The sequence below is a fragment of the Dasypus novemcinctus genome, chromosome 16 (assembly GCF_030445035.2).
Source record: "Dasypus novemcinctus isolate mDasNov1 chromosome 16, mDasNov1.1.hap2, whole genome shotgun sequence".
In the NCBI taxonomy this organism is placed as follows: domain Eukaryota; kingdom Metazoa; phylum Chordata; class Mammalia; order Cingulata; family Dasypodidae; genus Dasypus; species Dasypus novemcinctus.
In genome coordinates, this window is record NC_080688.1 from 45228748 (window position 1) to 45242355 (window position 13608).

Sequence of the window (13608 nt, forward strand, 5' to 3'; positions counted from 1 at the left end):
TCAGAAAATAAGGGTGAAAGTGCCTCAAATATATATAAGGGTAAATGAAATTACTTTTGAAGATAATAAAGGTGGGATAGACAGAGAGAAGGCCTTGGCACCAAACAGACTTAGATTCAAATCTCAGTTCTGCCAATTTGCATATGTGAATCTAAGGCTCAGTAATTTCCCACCATGGGCCTTTGTTTCCTTAGGTGTAAAGGAAAGAAAATAAATTCTCTCTTTTGAAAGTGCAAGTCTGGGAAATAATGTATATAAGACACTTAAAATAGTGTCTGGCACTCAATGTATGAAAGCAATAAGGGCATCAGGATGTATTGAAGGGTTTATTCACTTAATCTGTTTTACTTTCTATAAGGATCTGAATTTTAACATGAGCTAATGTTCAGGCAATTCAGGGAATATCAAGTTTATGTATCTTTCAATGTAAACTGTTATTTTTTTTATTAATTTGTTTTTTTATTTTCCTCTAGTCCATAACACTTTTAGTTAGAACCAGAACTGGTCCTCTAGACTATCAGATTTTTGACAGATAATCCACAAAGATATACATACAAGTCTTAGTACAGTTAATACTTGTACTATTTCTGAAATATAGCACATATAGATAAGGAATAAAAACATGTTTATCTCCATGATTCATCACAAGGTGGCTACTCAAGACCACAACAGAACAATATCAGAGCCTCAGGTGCCACCTTTATTTCCCCCTAGTTATACTCATCTCCTCCCGACTATACTCACTTGCATTTCTTTAAAGTTTATATCCCCTAAAGTATGCATCCTTGAAACAAAAGCATTTTAGTTTGCTAAAGGCTTCTAGAACCAATGTACCATGAATAGGTTGGCTTTTATAATGGGAATTTATTGTGTTAAAAATGTACAGTTCTGAGGTCACGAACATGTCCAAATCAAAGCATCATCAAGAGATGCTGTCTCACCAAGTTGCAGCTGTAGGCAATCAGGCACATGGCAGGGCACAATGGCGACTCTGCTGGCCTCTGCCTTCTCCAGCCTTGCTTTCTCCCTGAGTTCTGCTATGGGCGATCAGGTATATGACTTGTCTTTCCTCTCTCCTCTTCACTTTCAGCCCCTTGGAGTCTTTTTCCATGCCTCTATGCTCTGCTGGTTTCATCCTCCAGCCTCCAGGACCTCTCACTCCGGCTCTCAAGGTTTCTCTGTCTCTGCAGCTTTTTCTCTGTGTGTCTGCATGTTTCTTCTATTTATAATGGATTCTAGTTAAAGGATTAAGATCCACCCTGGGTCATGCCCTCCTGCAGTGCATGAATCAAAAGGAAGGTCCCTTAACTGAGTCTAATCAAAGAATTCTATCTCCAGGCTCAAAATGGGCTTTTTTAAGAACAGTATTGCCCAGGGTCCAAAAAAAGACTGAAGCTAACACAAAAAATTAGTTTCAACTTTTTAAAAAATGTAGAAGGAAGCATAATATGTATCATTCTGTGTCTGACTTCTTTAACTCAACATTATTCTTATATAATTAATCCAATATTGTCACTATTTGTTTGAACCATCTAAATTCCTTTAAAGAATTTCTCTTCAGCCTAAATACTTTCTCAGCAATTCTTATAGTGCAGGTCTGCAGGAATGAATTTTCCTCATCATTTAACTGAGAATGTATTTTGCCTTAATTTTTACATAACATTTTCACTGAATAAAGATTACCAACATGATTTATTCTTTATAATTAATATAAATATGTTAGTTTTGATAGTAGTTTTAGAGATTAAAAATTTTTTTTCAACTCTAAAAATTCAGAGTCCTTTGTTGTTTCAAGTGACAATGTAGCCACCAATTTTAGCTAGATTTTTCTCCATATGTATTTTTTAAAAGCTCTGCTTGTGTTTAATATTTTCCCTATATTTTTATTTTCTAGCCGTTTAACTCTAAAGGACCCAAGTGTCATGTTCTTTGTATTTAAGTTGCTTGGGGTATATTGAATTTCTTGTATCTGTACATAAATGTTTTTCAATAAAATTTCAAAAAAAATATTTCTTCAAATACATCTTTTTTGAGAATATCTTATCTTCCTATATCTGAGATATATCTCATTCAGAATGAAGAATAACTTTGAACCTTTCCTTCAGTATGGGTCTACTAGTCAAAAAATTCCTCAGTATTTGTGTTTTTGAAACTTTGTCTTTTCTTTATTTTTCTGTTCTTGCTGTTTCTATAGATTAACTGAAATTATTTTTATATTATATATATTTTATTGTATAAATCCTCAATCATATACAATTTCAATAATATAGATCCAAATTCACTAAGTCACAATAATTAATTCTGTGTGTTTAATCTATTCTAAAAAACTACCCTTTGAGTTCATGTCAGTTATTAAAATTTTCACTTCTATAACTTTCCTTATATTTAGGATTTTTCATTTATGAAGTTAAAAAACAAATATACTTAAAATAGTTTTCCTCAAATGTTGTTCCATGATCTTCACAAAGAGTTGTCATTGATTTAATTTTTTTAAATTAGAGAAGTTATAGGTTTATACAAAAATCATGTAAAAAATAGTTTCCATATAGTGCCTCGCCCCCATTTTTAACACTTTGCATTAGTGTGGCACATTTGCCACAATGATGAGAGAATATAATGATTGTAGTATTAACTATAGCCCAGAGTTTACATTAGGTTGCATTTTTTTCCAATATACCATCCTATTATTAACATCTTGCATAGTGTGGTACATTTGTTATAATTCATGAATTAACACTTTTATAATTGTACTAATAATTATAGTCCATCATTTATAATAGGGTTCATTGTTTGCACAGATAACTTATTTTTTAAATTTTTATTCTAGTAACATATATATATAACCTAAAATTTCCCTTTTGACCAAAATCACATATATAATTCACTGCTGTTAATTATACTTATAATGTGCTACCATGCCACCATCCCATTTGCTAAACTTTACAATCAATCTAAATTGAAATCTGTACGAATTAATAATCAACTCCCTATTCCCTATCTCCACCCCAGGCAAAAGTAACCTATATTGTAAAGTCTAAATCTATGAATTTGCTCATTCTAATTATTCCATATCTTTGACATCATTCACTATTTGTCCTTTTGTGTCTGGCTTATTTCACCCAATATCATGTCTCCTCCTTATTTTTACATGAATCAGAATTTTATTCCTTTTTAATACTGAATAATATCCTATGGTATGTATATAACATATTTTCTTCATCCATGCATTGATTTATGGACATTTGCATTTATTTTACCTTTTCACAACTGTGAATAATGCCACTATGAATATTGGTTTGCAAATCTGTTCGAGTTCCTATTTCAGTTCTTTTTTATATTTACCTAGCAGTAAGATTGCTGGGACATAGGGTAATTCTATGCTTAGCTTTCTGAGAAGCTGCTAAAATGTGTTCAACAGAGGCTGCACCATTTTAGATTCCCACCAGATATGGATGAGTGTTCCTATTTCTCCACATCTTCTCTAACACTTGATTTTTCCATTTTTTAAGAGTAGCCATTTTAGTTTGCCAAAGGGTTGGTGATGCAAAGTACCAGAAATGTGCTGGCTTTTATAAAGGGACTTTATTTGGGGTAAAAGTTTACAGTGCCAAGGCCATGAAAAATGCAACTCAAGACATAAGAGGTGCTTTCTCACCAAAGTCAGCTGCCAAGCATTGAAGCAAGATGGTGGGCGATCTCTACCAGGTATCTCCTTCTCCTCTGGGCTTCCTTTCTGTGGCTCAGCTGCAAGCTGGCATGGGACTTTCCTCTTAGGGTTTCCTATATCTTCCCAAGTTCAGTTGAATGCTATCAGAAATATAGCATGGCTATTTTCCTCTTCAGTTGCTCCATGGGCCCAATCTCTTGGAGACTTTTTGCTTAAGTAATCCTGTTATCCTCTCTCTTCCAGCATAGCTGTAGGCAAAACTAAAGTCTTTTCTCTCACATGGCTGAATCAAATATGCTGGCTTTCTTTTTCCTCTGTCTGTATGAGTGTCTGTTTATATTAGACCCAGCAGAGACTCAACCTGAGTCATGCCTCACTGACATAGTCTGATCAAAAGCTCTAAAGCAATCTCATAAGTAATCTAATCAATGGCCCTTCAACTCAATTCAATGCAACCAAAGGGCATCACACCAGTGGAATAGATTAGTTTACAAACATAATCTTTCTTTCTTTGGGATTCATAAAACAATGTCAGACTGCCACAGCAGCTATTCTAGTGGGTGTGAAAACTAATCTTATTGTGATTTTTGATTTGTATTTTCCTAATAGCTAATGATGTTGACCATTTTTTAATGTACCATTTAATCATTTGTAGATCCTCTTTGGAGAAATGGCTATTCAAGTCTTTTGTCAATTTTAAATTAGGCTGTTTATCTTTTTATAATGAAGTGTAGGATTACTCTATATATTCTGGATATTAAACTCTATTCAGATATGTGGTTTCCAGATAACTTCTCCCCTTGAGAAGGTTGTCTTTTTATTTTCATGACAAAGTCTTTGATGCCCAAAAGTTTTAAAATTGACAAGGTCTGATTTATCTGTTTTTTCTTTTGTTGCTTAGGCTTTGGGTGATAAGTCTAAGAAATCATTGCCTAACACAAGATCCTGAAAATTCTTCCCTATATTTTCTTCCAGGAGATTTATAGTCCTGGTTCTTATATTTAGATCCTTTATACATTTTGGGTTAATTTTTGTACACAGTGTGAGATAGGGGGTGCTTCTTCACACTTTTGCATATGGATATCCAGTTCTTTCAGCACCATTTGTTGATGAGATTATTCTTTCCAAATTGGGTGGACTTGGCAGCTTTGTCAACTCAATTGGCCATAGATGTGAGTGTCCATTTCTGAATTCACAGTTTGACTACATTGGTATATATCTATCCTTGTGTGAGTGCTATGTAGTATTCACCAATGTACCATTGTAATAAACTTTAAAATTAGGAAGTATGAGTGCTCCAACATTATTCTTTTTCTCAACATGGTTTTGGCCATTCAGTGTCCCTTACTCTTCCAATATGAAGACTATATTTAGCTTTTCCATATCCACAAAGTGGGCAGTTGGGATCTGGATTGAGACCACACTGAATTTTTAAATCATTTTGGGTAGATTTGACATCTTAAAATATATAGGCTTCCAATCAATGAGTATGGAATATCCTTCCATTTATTCAGATGTTCTTTGATTTTTTTTTTTTTGGCAAAGTTTTGTAGTTTTCCATTTATAAGTCCTATACATCATTGGCTAAATTTATTCCTAGATATTTGATTCTTTTAGTTGCTGTTGTAAATGGAAGTTTTTTTCTTGATTTTCTCCTCAGATTGATCCTTACTAATATATAGAAACATGACTGATTTTTGCTTGTGGTTCTTATACCTGTCATTTGCTGAATTCATGTATTAGCTGTATTAACTTTGTTGTAGTTTTTGGAGCGACTTTTTATATACACAGGATCATGTCATTTGCATATAGTGACAGTATTGCTTCTTTTTTTCCAATGTGGATGCCTTGTATTTCTATTTATTGCCTAACTGCTCTGGCTAGAACTTCCAGCACAATGTTGAGTAACAGTGATGACAGTGGGCATCCTTGTCTTGTTCCAAATCTTAGAGGGAAAGCAATCAGTCTTTCACCATTGAGTAGGAGGTGTCTGTGGGTTTTTCAAATACATGCTCTTTAACAGAAGTTCCTTCTATTCCTGTTTTGTTAAGTGGTATTATCAAGAAAGAATGCTGGATTTTGTCAAATGACTTTTCTAAGTCAATTCAGATGATCACGTGTTTTTTCACTTTGTTAATATGATGTATTACTTGATTTTCTTATGTTGAATCTCCCTTGCATATCTGGATAAAACACACTTGGTAATGTGCTATTGGATTTGATTTGGACATATATTGTTGAGGATTTTTACACATATATTCATAAGAGAAACTGAACTGTAATTTCCTTTTCTTGTAGTATCATTATCTGGATTTGGTATTTGAGTGATGTTGTCCTCATGGAATGAGGATTTGATAGCATTCATAACTGTTCAATTTTTTGGAAGCATTTAGGCAGGATTGGTATTAATTTTTAAAAAATGTTTGGTAGAATTCACCTCAAGCCATCTGGTCCTGGCCTTTTCTTTGTTGGGAGGATTTTTTTGGGGGGAGGGAAATATTTAATAAAAAGGAAGTAAAAAAGCAAGTTATCACAAAGCAGTATGGCCACCATCATCCTTAGTAAGATAATTACATTTCTCTCTTTTTCCCATAACATATATTTTTATTGGAAAAAAAGCTATTGATAATATTTTTAAAAGCTTAGTATTGTTTTTATGGCTACTATAATAACTTTATTTTGTATTTTTTGAAATATTTTTCTATAAAATTCATTTTTATTTTTAATTAAAACATGTACCAGTTACATTGTCAAACAGCACCAAAGGGCTTTAAAAGTGTCAGTTTTTGCTTCAGTCTGCCCCCTGGAGGCAACTATTTCCAATTTTTTTTTTTGAAATTGCCAACCATTATTGTAGATGTGCCTGTTTCTCCCTCATTTTTGCCAGTGTTTACCTCATATAATTTGATGCACCATGATTAGGTGCATAAATATTTTATGATTGTTATTTCTTCTTGGTAGATTGAACCTTTTATTAATATATAGTGCTTTTTCTTTGTCTCTTGTAACAGCTTTTGACTTAAGCCTCTTTTACTTGATATTAGTATAGCTGGCCAGCTCTTTTATGGTAGCTATAAGCAGGGAATATCTTTTCCATCCTTTCACTTTCAGTCTATTTTTGTCTTTGTGTCCAAGGTGAGTCTCTTGTAAAGAAGAAATATTTGGATCATATTTTTTTTATCCATTTTGCCAGTCTGTGTCTTTTGACTGGGGAGTTCAATCCATAAACATTCAGTGTTATTACTATAAAGGCAGTACTTTCTTCAGCCATTTTATCCTTTCATTTTTCATGGTATATCTTTTTTTTTTTGGTCTCTCTTTTCCTTTATTTCAACCTCCTTATCTGTATAGCTGCTCTTTTGCATTGTTTCTGACTGATTCCTTTTTCATTTTTGTTTCTGTACATTTAAAAAATACTTCATTTTTTGTTACATTGAGGTTTGCATTATACAAACTACTTCTATAATCCACTAATTTTAAAAAGATACCAACTTAGCTTCAATAGCATATATGTTCTCTGCTCCTGTATCCCTTTGTTTCCTCTCTTAATGTTGATTTAATCCCACACTATCTTTTTATATATTTTGGCCCATTATCAGGAAATATGCCTTTTTCACATTCAATTACTTACTGACTTAAAGTAAGTAAAGAATTTTATTGTATATTGAGGATACAATAAAACTGGGTTTTCTATTTACCCTCCTGGTTGCCTTTACTGAAGATCTTCGTTTCTTTACATTACACCAAGCCTCTCTTTCCTATCTTTTCCTTTCACCCCACAGAACACACTTTCGTAATTCTTGTAGGGCAAGTCTCTTGTTGATGAACTCTCTTAGTATCTGTTTATCTGTGAATATTTTAAACTTTCCCTCATTTTTCCAGGATAGTGTTGCTAGACCAAGAATTTGGGGCTGGCAGATTTCTCTGTCAGTACCTTAAATATTATCATGCCGCTGCCTTCTTCCCTACATGGTTCTGATAAGAAATTGGCATTTAGTCATATTGAAGATCCTTTGTATGTGACAAATCACATTTCTTTAGCTGTTTTCAGACCTTTTGTTTATCTTTGACTTGACATTCTGATTAGTATATGGGTAGTTTGTTTTTGCTTTTGTTTTCTGTTTGGAGTACATTGCATTTTTTGGACATGCATCTTTATGTTTCTTAAAAGTTGGGAACTTTTTGCCCATTATTTTCTCAAATATTCTTTCTGCCCCTTTTCCTTTCTGTTCTCATTGTGGGACACCTATGGCACATACGTTTGTATGCTTTGTGCCACTGCTCAAATCCCTGAGACATTAATCAAGTTTTTTCTATTCACTGATTCCTCCTTCACCTGTTCAAATCTGCTCTTGTATGCTTCTAGTGTATTTTTAATTGTTACTATTGCACCTCTGACCTCCCCCATTTCTGTTTCTCTTAAAATTTCAAATTCTTCTCTATGCTCACACTTTGTCTTCTTAATATCTCTTAGCTCTATATCTAAATTTTCCTTCATCTCCTTGAATTGACTTAGGAGAGTTGTTTAAAATCTTTGATTAGTAATTCCAAATTCTGTGTCTCCCCTGAAGTTTTAATCTGTTCATTTGACTGAAACATATCTTCCTATTTCTTAGCATGTCTTATAATTTTTTTGCTGTTACCTTGGCTCATTATTTTGATGTATTAACACTGAAAATCAAATCTTCCCTCTTGTATAGGATTTTATTGCTCATTGGCTTTGTGTTAAGATTATTCTTTGGTGCCAAGTTCAACTTATTCTAGACCATTAGAGTAGCTTGTTATTTTTTTTTCCAGATTTTCTCAGTTCTTCTTCATGTTTCTTACCTTGGACATATGGTACAATTTTTAAGATTGCACATTTTGTGCAATTGTTCACCTCCATGAGAAAATTTCATTTTCTCTGTTCCTTCTCTGAAAATCTTGATCTGGCCTCTGTTTGTTTTTGTGCAGAATTTTTACCCCAACCCTTAAGTTTGTTTAAATTCTCTACTTCTCTCGGTATTCCCTTTTCCTTGCATTTTTCAGTTCTGGGACCATCTTGTCTTACAATAGCTCAGATCCTCACCCCCCCCGCCCCCTTTTTTTTTTTTTTTTTTTACTGTGAGACTTTTCTGCCTCTGGTTTCTTTTCTGTTAGAGGGTATCCTGCTCCAGGGACAGAGATGGACCCAATCCAGAAAGGTGTGTCAATCCAGAAAGGTCCTTTTTGTGTTTAGGTGGTCCAGCAAATAAGAGACTGGAATGAATTTGCACGCTTGCCAACAGTTCCCCTGTGGTCTATCCACTGGGGTCCTTTTGTATGTGGAACCCCTCAATGGCTTATGCTCTAACCTGGGTCTCTGTGTACTTGGATCCCTGTGCCTGGGTATGCATGGGGCTCTAGCTTGCTGCTGTAAATGGCTTTTTTTTTTAAGATTTATTTATGTATTTCTCTCCCCTCCCCCTCACCCCCAGTTTTCTGTTCTCTGTGTCTATTTGCTGCATCTTGCTTCTTCGTCCGCTTCTGTTGTCAGCGGCACAGGAATCTGTGTTTCTTTTTGCTGCGTCATCTTGTTGTGTCAGCTCTGTGTGTGTGTGGCGCCATTCCTGGCAGGCTGCACTTTCCTTCGCACTGGGCGACTCTCCTTATGGGGTGCACTCCTTGCGCGTGGGGCTCCCCTATGCAGGGGACACCCCTGCATGGCAGGGCACTCCTTGCGCGCATCAGCACTGTGCATGGGCCAGCTCCACATGAGTCAAGGAGGCCTGGGGTTTGAACTGTGGACCCCTCATGTGGTAAATGGACGCCCTAACCACTGGGCCAAGTCCGCTTCCCTGTAAATGGCTCTATAGTCTGCATCTGTGGAAAGAGGGTTCAGGGCTGGACTTCTGCATGACACCCAAGCTGCTCAGGACTGAGTGAGGCAGAGGGTACTGGACTGGCAGGTTCAGAAGAAAATCTCCTACCTGATGCTGAAGATTATTTCTCTTTCTTAAATTTAGAATTTGTGGAGTTCTTCTCCAGTTTTTATCATCCTCCAGAATTCTCAGCAATTAGAATTTGTCCTTTTATTAGTTCCTTCCGAGGGAAGACGTTTCCAAGGGATGTCCTACATTGCCATGTTGATAATGTCACCTTATCAGGTTTTTATAATAGATTCAAATTAACATAAGGCTAGCAAAACATTAAAGTATTCATAACTATTTTCAATTGTTATTGAGCAACCATTCTGTCTGTAAAGCAAATTAATAATTCATAAGGGAATAAAGATAATTGTTTTAGTCTTAAATGATGATATTTGCAAAGCTCATTATAATACAGAGAAATCTAAACATCAAGAAGAGTGGAACAAAGCACAATGATTTTACAGAATCCATCATTAAACAAATTATAAAATATTAAAGGGAGATTATGCAAAGCAGCCAAGATTAATTGCTGCTAATGGACTAAAGTCACAAATCAGGGGTTGGTTTCACTTGTGATACTAATGTCATTTACAAGGTTAATTATTGTGTCACCTCACAGCCCCCAGTTGTTTTTCATATTGTGGCAGAGAACGTGTGAACAGATGGACCTGAATAACATCTGGCTTAGGTGAACAGTAAGAGTACAGATGACATCCTTGAATGATTTCCTTCATTTGCATAGTCTCAGTGATAGGAAGTAATGTGAGAGAAATGTGGGTGCCAAAAATAAACAACTTGATATATAATTATTAGCACACTGACTCTTGTCAAATCCAAGAGTGAATGTTTTTCTCAGTCTCTAACAGAGTTACCGTAATATTTATACAAATACACTTTTTTAAGGACTGCTTATGGTTTTTTCAGTCAATTTGTTACTATTATCTTTCTTCCCTAATCTCACTCCCAAACATATTTGTTCTATACATCAAAATGCCTTCTTTTATGGAACACCACAATTGTTTAAAAAAACTAACAATTTATATTTACAGTATTCCTCTTCATCCTCAAAATAACCCCATAAATTAGATATTACCACTGGGTTTCTGAACTTATAACTGAGGCCCAGAAACGTTATAATCTAGGTTACTAATGGCAGAACAAGGATGCAAAACTATAATTATATAATTATATAACTATATAATTGACTTTAATATATTGTACATGCATTTACAGAGAATTTAGAACTATATTATATCAGGAACAGAAAAAAGAAAGCCTGTGTTAATAATAATTGGTATCTGAAACTTTGAAAAATATTTTTTGAAATATTTCATTTCCTGCTACGTTTAAGTAATAATGCAATCATTTTGGCAATGTTAATGGTACATATCTGAGAAATTTCCCTCTAAGTATTCTTTTATTTTGTCTATAAAACATACTATTCTTCCAGTAGCCTAAGAGTGTGCAACAATGTCATTTCTAAAGAATAAAATCTGGGAACCGGACTTGGCCCAATGGATAGAGCATCCACTTACCACATGGGAGGTCCACGGTTCAAACCCCGGGCCTCCTTGACCCATGTGGAGCTGACCCACGTGCAGTGCTGATATGCACAAGGAGTGCCCTGCCACTCAGGGGTGTCCCCTGTGTAAGGGAGCCCCACGCGCAAGTAGTGCACCCTGTAAGGAGAGCCGCCCGGTGCGAAAGAAAGTGCAGCCTGCCCGAGAATGGCGCCGTACACACAGAGAACTGACACAACAAGAGGAAGCAACAATAAGAAACACAGATTCCTGGTGCTGCTGATAAGGATGGAAGCGGTCACAGAAAAACACACAGCGAATGGACACAGAGAGCAGACAACCAGGGGAGGGGGAGAAGGGGAGAAAAACAAATAAAAATAAATCTTAAAAAAAAAAAGAATAAAATCTTACAACCTTCAAGGTGAAAATACCCTGCCAAATAACACAGCACAGAATCACTAGGAATAAAGAGAACTATTGAAAGTATGAGCTCGTGTCCATTTTTCAAAATGCATCTGAATCTTTTCTGTTTATTTGCAGTGTTTTTTTCTTGTTGAAGACCTGCCTTGTTCTGATTACTGTGCTCATTACAGAGAGCACAGGCTACACACGACACATTAGAGAAGTAGTTCAAGGGTGAGCTCTCTTGGCCTTAATTTCTCTCTGCAAGGTAGAAGTAGTGCTGCTGCTGTCTTGTCAAGAAGGAAAACACTGAACACTGCAAATGTAATTAATTATCACTATTGTCATTATCACTGGGATCCAGCTAGGCATATTCCCACCTGGTCTTGTTCTATTTTTGTCGGATATGTTTCATAATGCATTCCCTTTCTCTCTGATGGAACTCTGGAGCCAGTTTCTTTCTTTTAAGTCAACATTATTTTTGTAGCTTTGAACATATGACATTTTGAAGAAGTGGCTGTTCAAGCCATATTTTCTCAATTTTTTCCTTAAATGATTTTTCAGCCATTACATCCTTTCTTTTCCAGCTCATCCATATACATTGGTCTCAGGGAAATATATATTTTTAGAATAATTTTAGTATAGGCATACCTCGGAGACATTGCGGGTTTGGTTCCAGACCACTGTGATAAAGTGAATATTGTAATAGAGAGAGTCACACATTGTTTGGTTTTCTAGTGCATATAAAAATTATGATTATATTCTATACTGTAGTCTATTAAGTGTGCAATAGCTTTATGTCTAAAGACTTCCAGGAAGATGAAAGATTAGAGAGTTACAGGACTCACTTCTCTCCCAGGAAAGTACCTAGAAGACGGGTAGAAACTGTCCAGAAAAACTCTTCTGGGCTCAGGAGTCCAGGGGAGGGCTACCACCAAGAAGAGAGGGGGGCAAAGAGAAGATGACTTGGCAGTGATGATCTGTGAGTAATCAGGACAACTGTGCAGCTGGTGCCCAACTTCCCATTCTTGGAGCAGGTAACTTCCATACCTCTAGTTCCTGGCAGGTGGCTATGGACTGACAGGGCATCAGGGATCCACTTCCCCAGGAAAGGGGAGACAGAGGGCACAGACCACTGCTGACCCAGCTTGTGGTCAACTAATTTGGTCTGATGATCCCACTGTTTCCACCTTTCCTGGCTGGGTACACCTGTGCCATCATCCTCCCCTGGGAGCTGGTAGAGAGCTAAGGAGAACCTGCCTTCTCAAACACCCTCTTTAATGACTGGGAGTGGCTGCTGTTTATATAGAGGGAGCGGAAATCTCTTTCCTTCCTGGGAAAAGGGATGGTGCACCAAAGGAGGAGAGTGGCTTCAGATCAAGTTCGAATTGTGAGGCTTGGCTCCAAATAGCCTGCCCAGAGGGGATCTTTCCCAGACATTGCTTCATCATCCCTTAAGGGTTAAGTTAATTAAACCTTAAGGGAATGTTATGGCTGGTTTTTTATTCTATCCAGACCACTCAAATTTTCCCCATATCAGCAATAAGTCTGTTTCACTTTCTTATCATTCAGGTGTTCACAGGAGTAGCACTTTAAATTTTCTTTAAGAACTTTTCCTTTTACAGTCACAACTTGACTAACTGGCACAAAGGGCCTAGATTTCATTCTGCCTATGTTGGCTTTTGCCATGTTTTCCTCACTGAACTTAATCATTTCTAGCTTTTGATTTAAAGTGAGAGATGTGCTACTCTTCCTTTCACTGAACACTTAGAGGTCATTGTAGGGTTATTAATTGGCCTAATTTCAGTATTTTTATATCTCAGGGAATAGTGAGGCCCTAGGAGAGAGAAAAAGATGTGGGCTGATGGGTGGAGGAGTCAGAACACACACGGCATTTATCAGTTAAGTTTGCAGGGCATGGTTTTTGGTGTCCCAAAACAATTACAATTGTTATCAAAGTTCCTTGATAACAGATCACCAGAACAGATATAATAGTAATGACAAAGTTTGTAACACAGAAACTCGAAGTGAGCAAATGCTGTTGGAAAAATGGCATCAATGGACTTGCCTCAAACAGGCTTGTCAAAAACCTTCAATTTGTAAAACATGCAGTACCTGCGAAGCATGATTA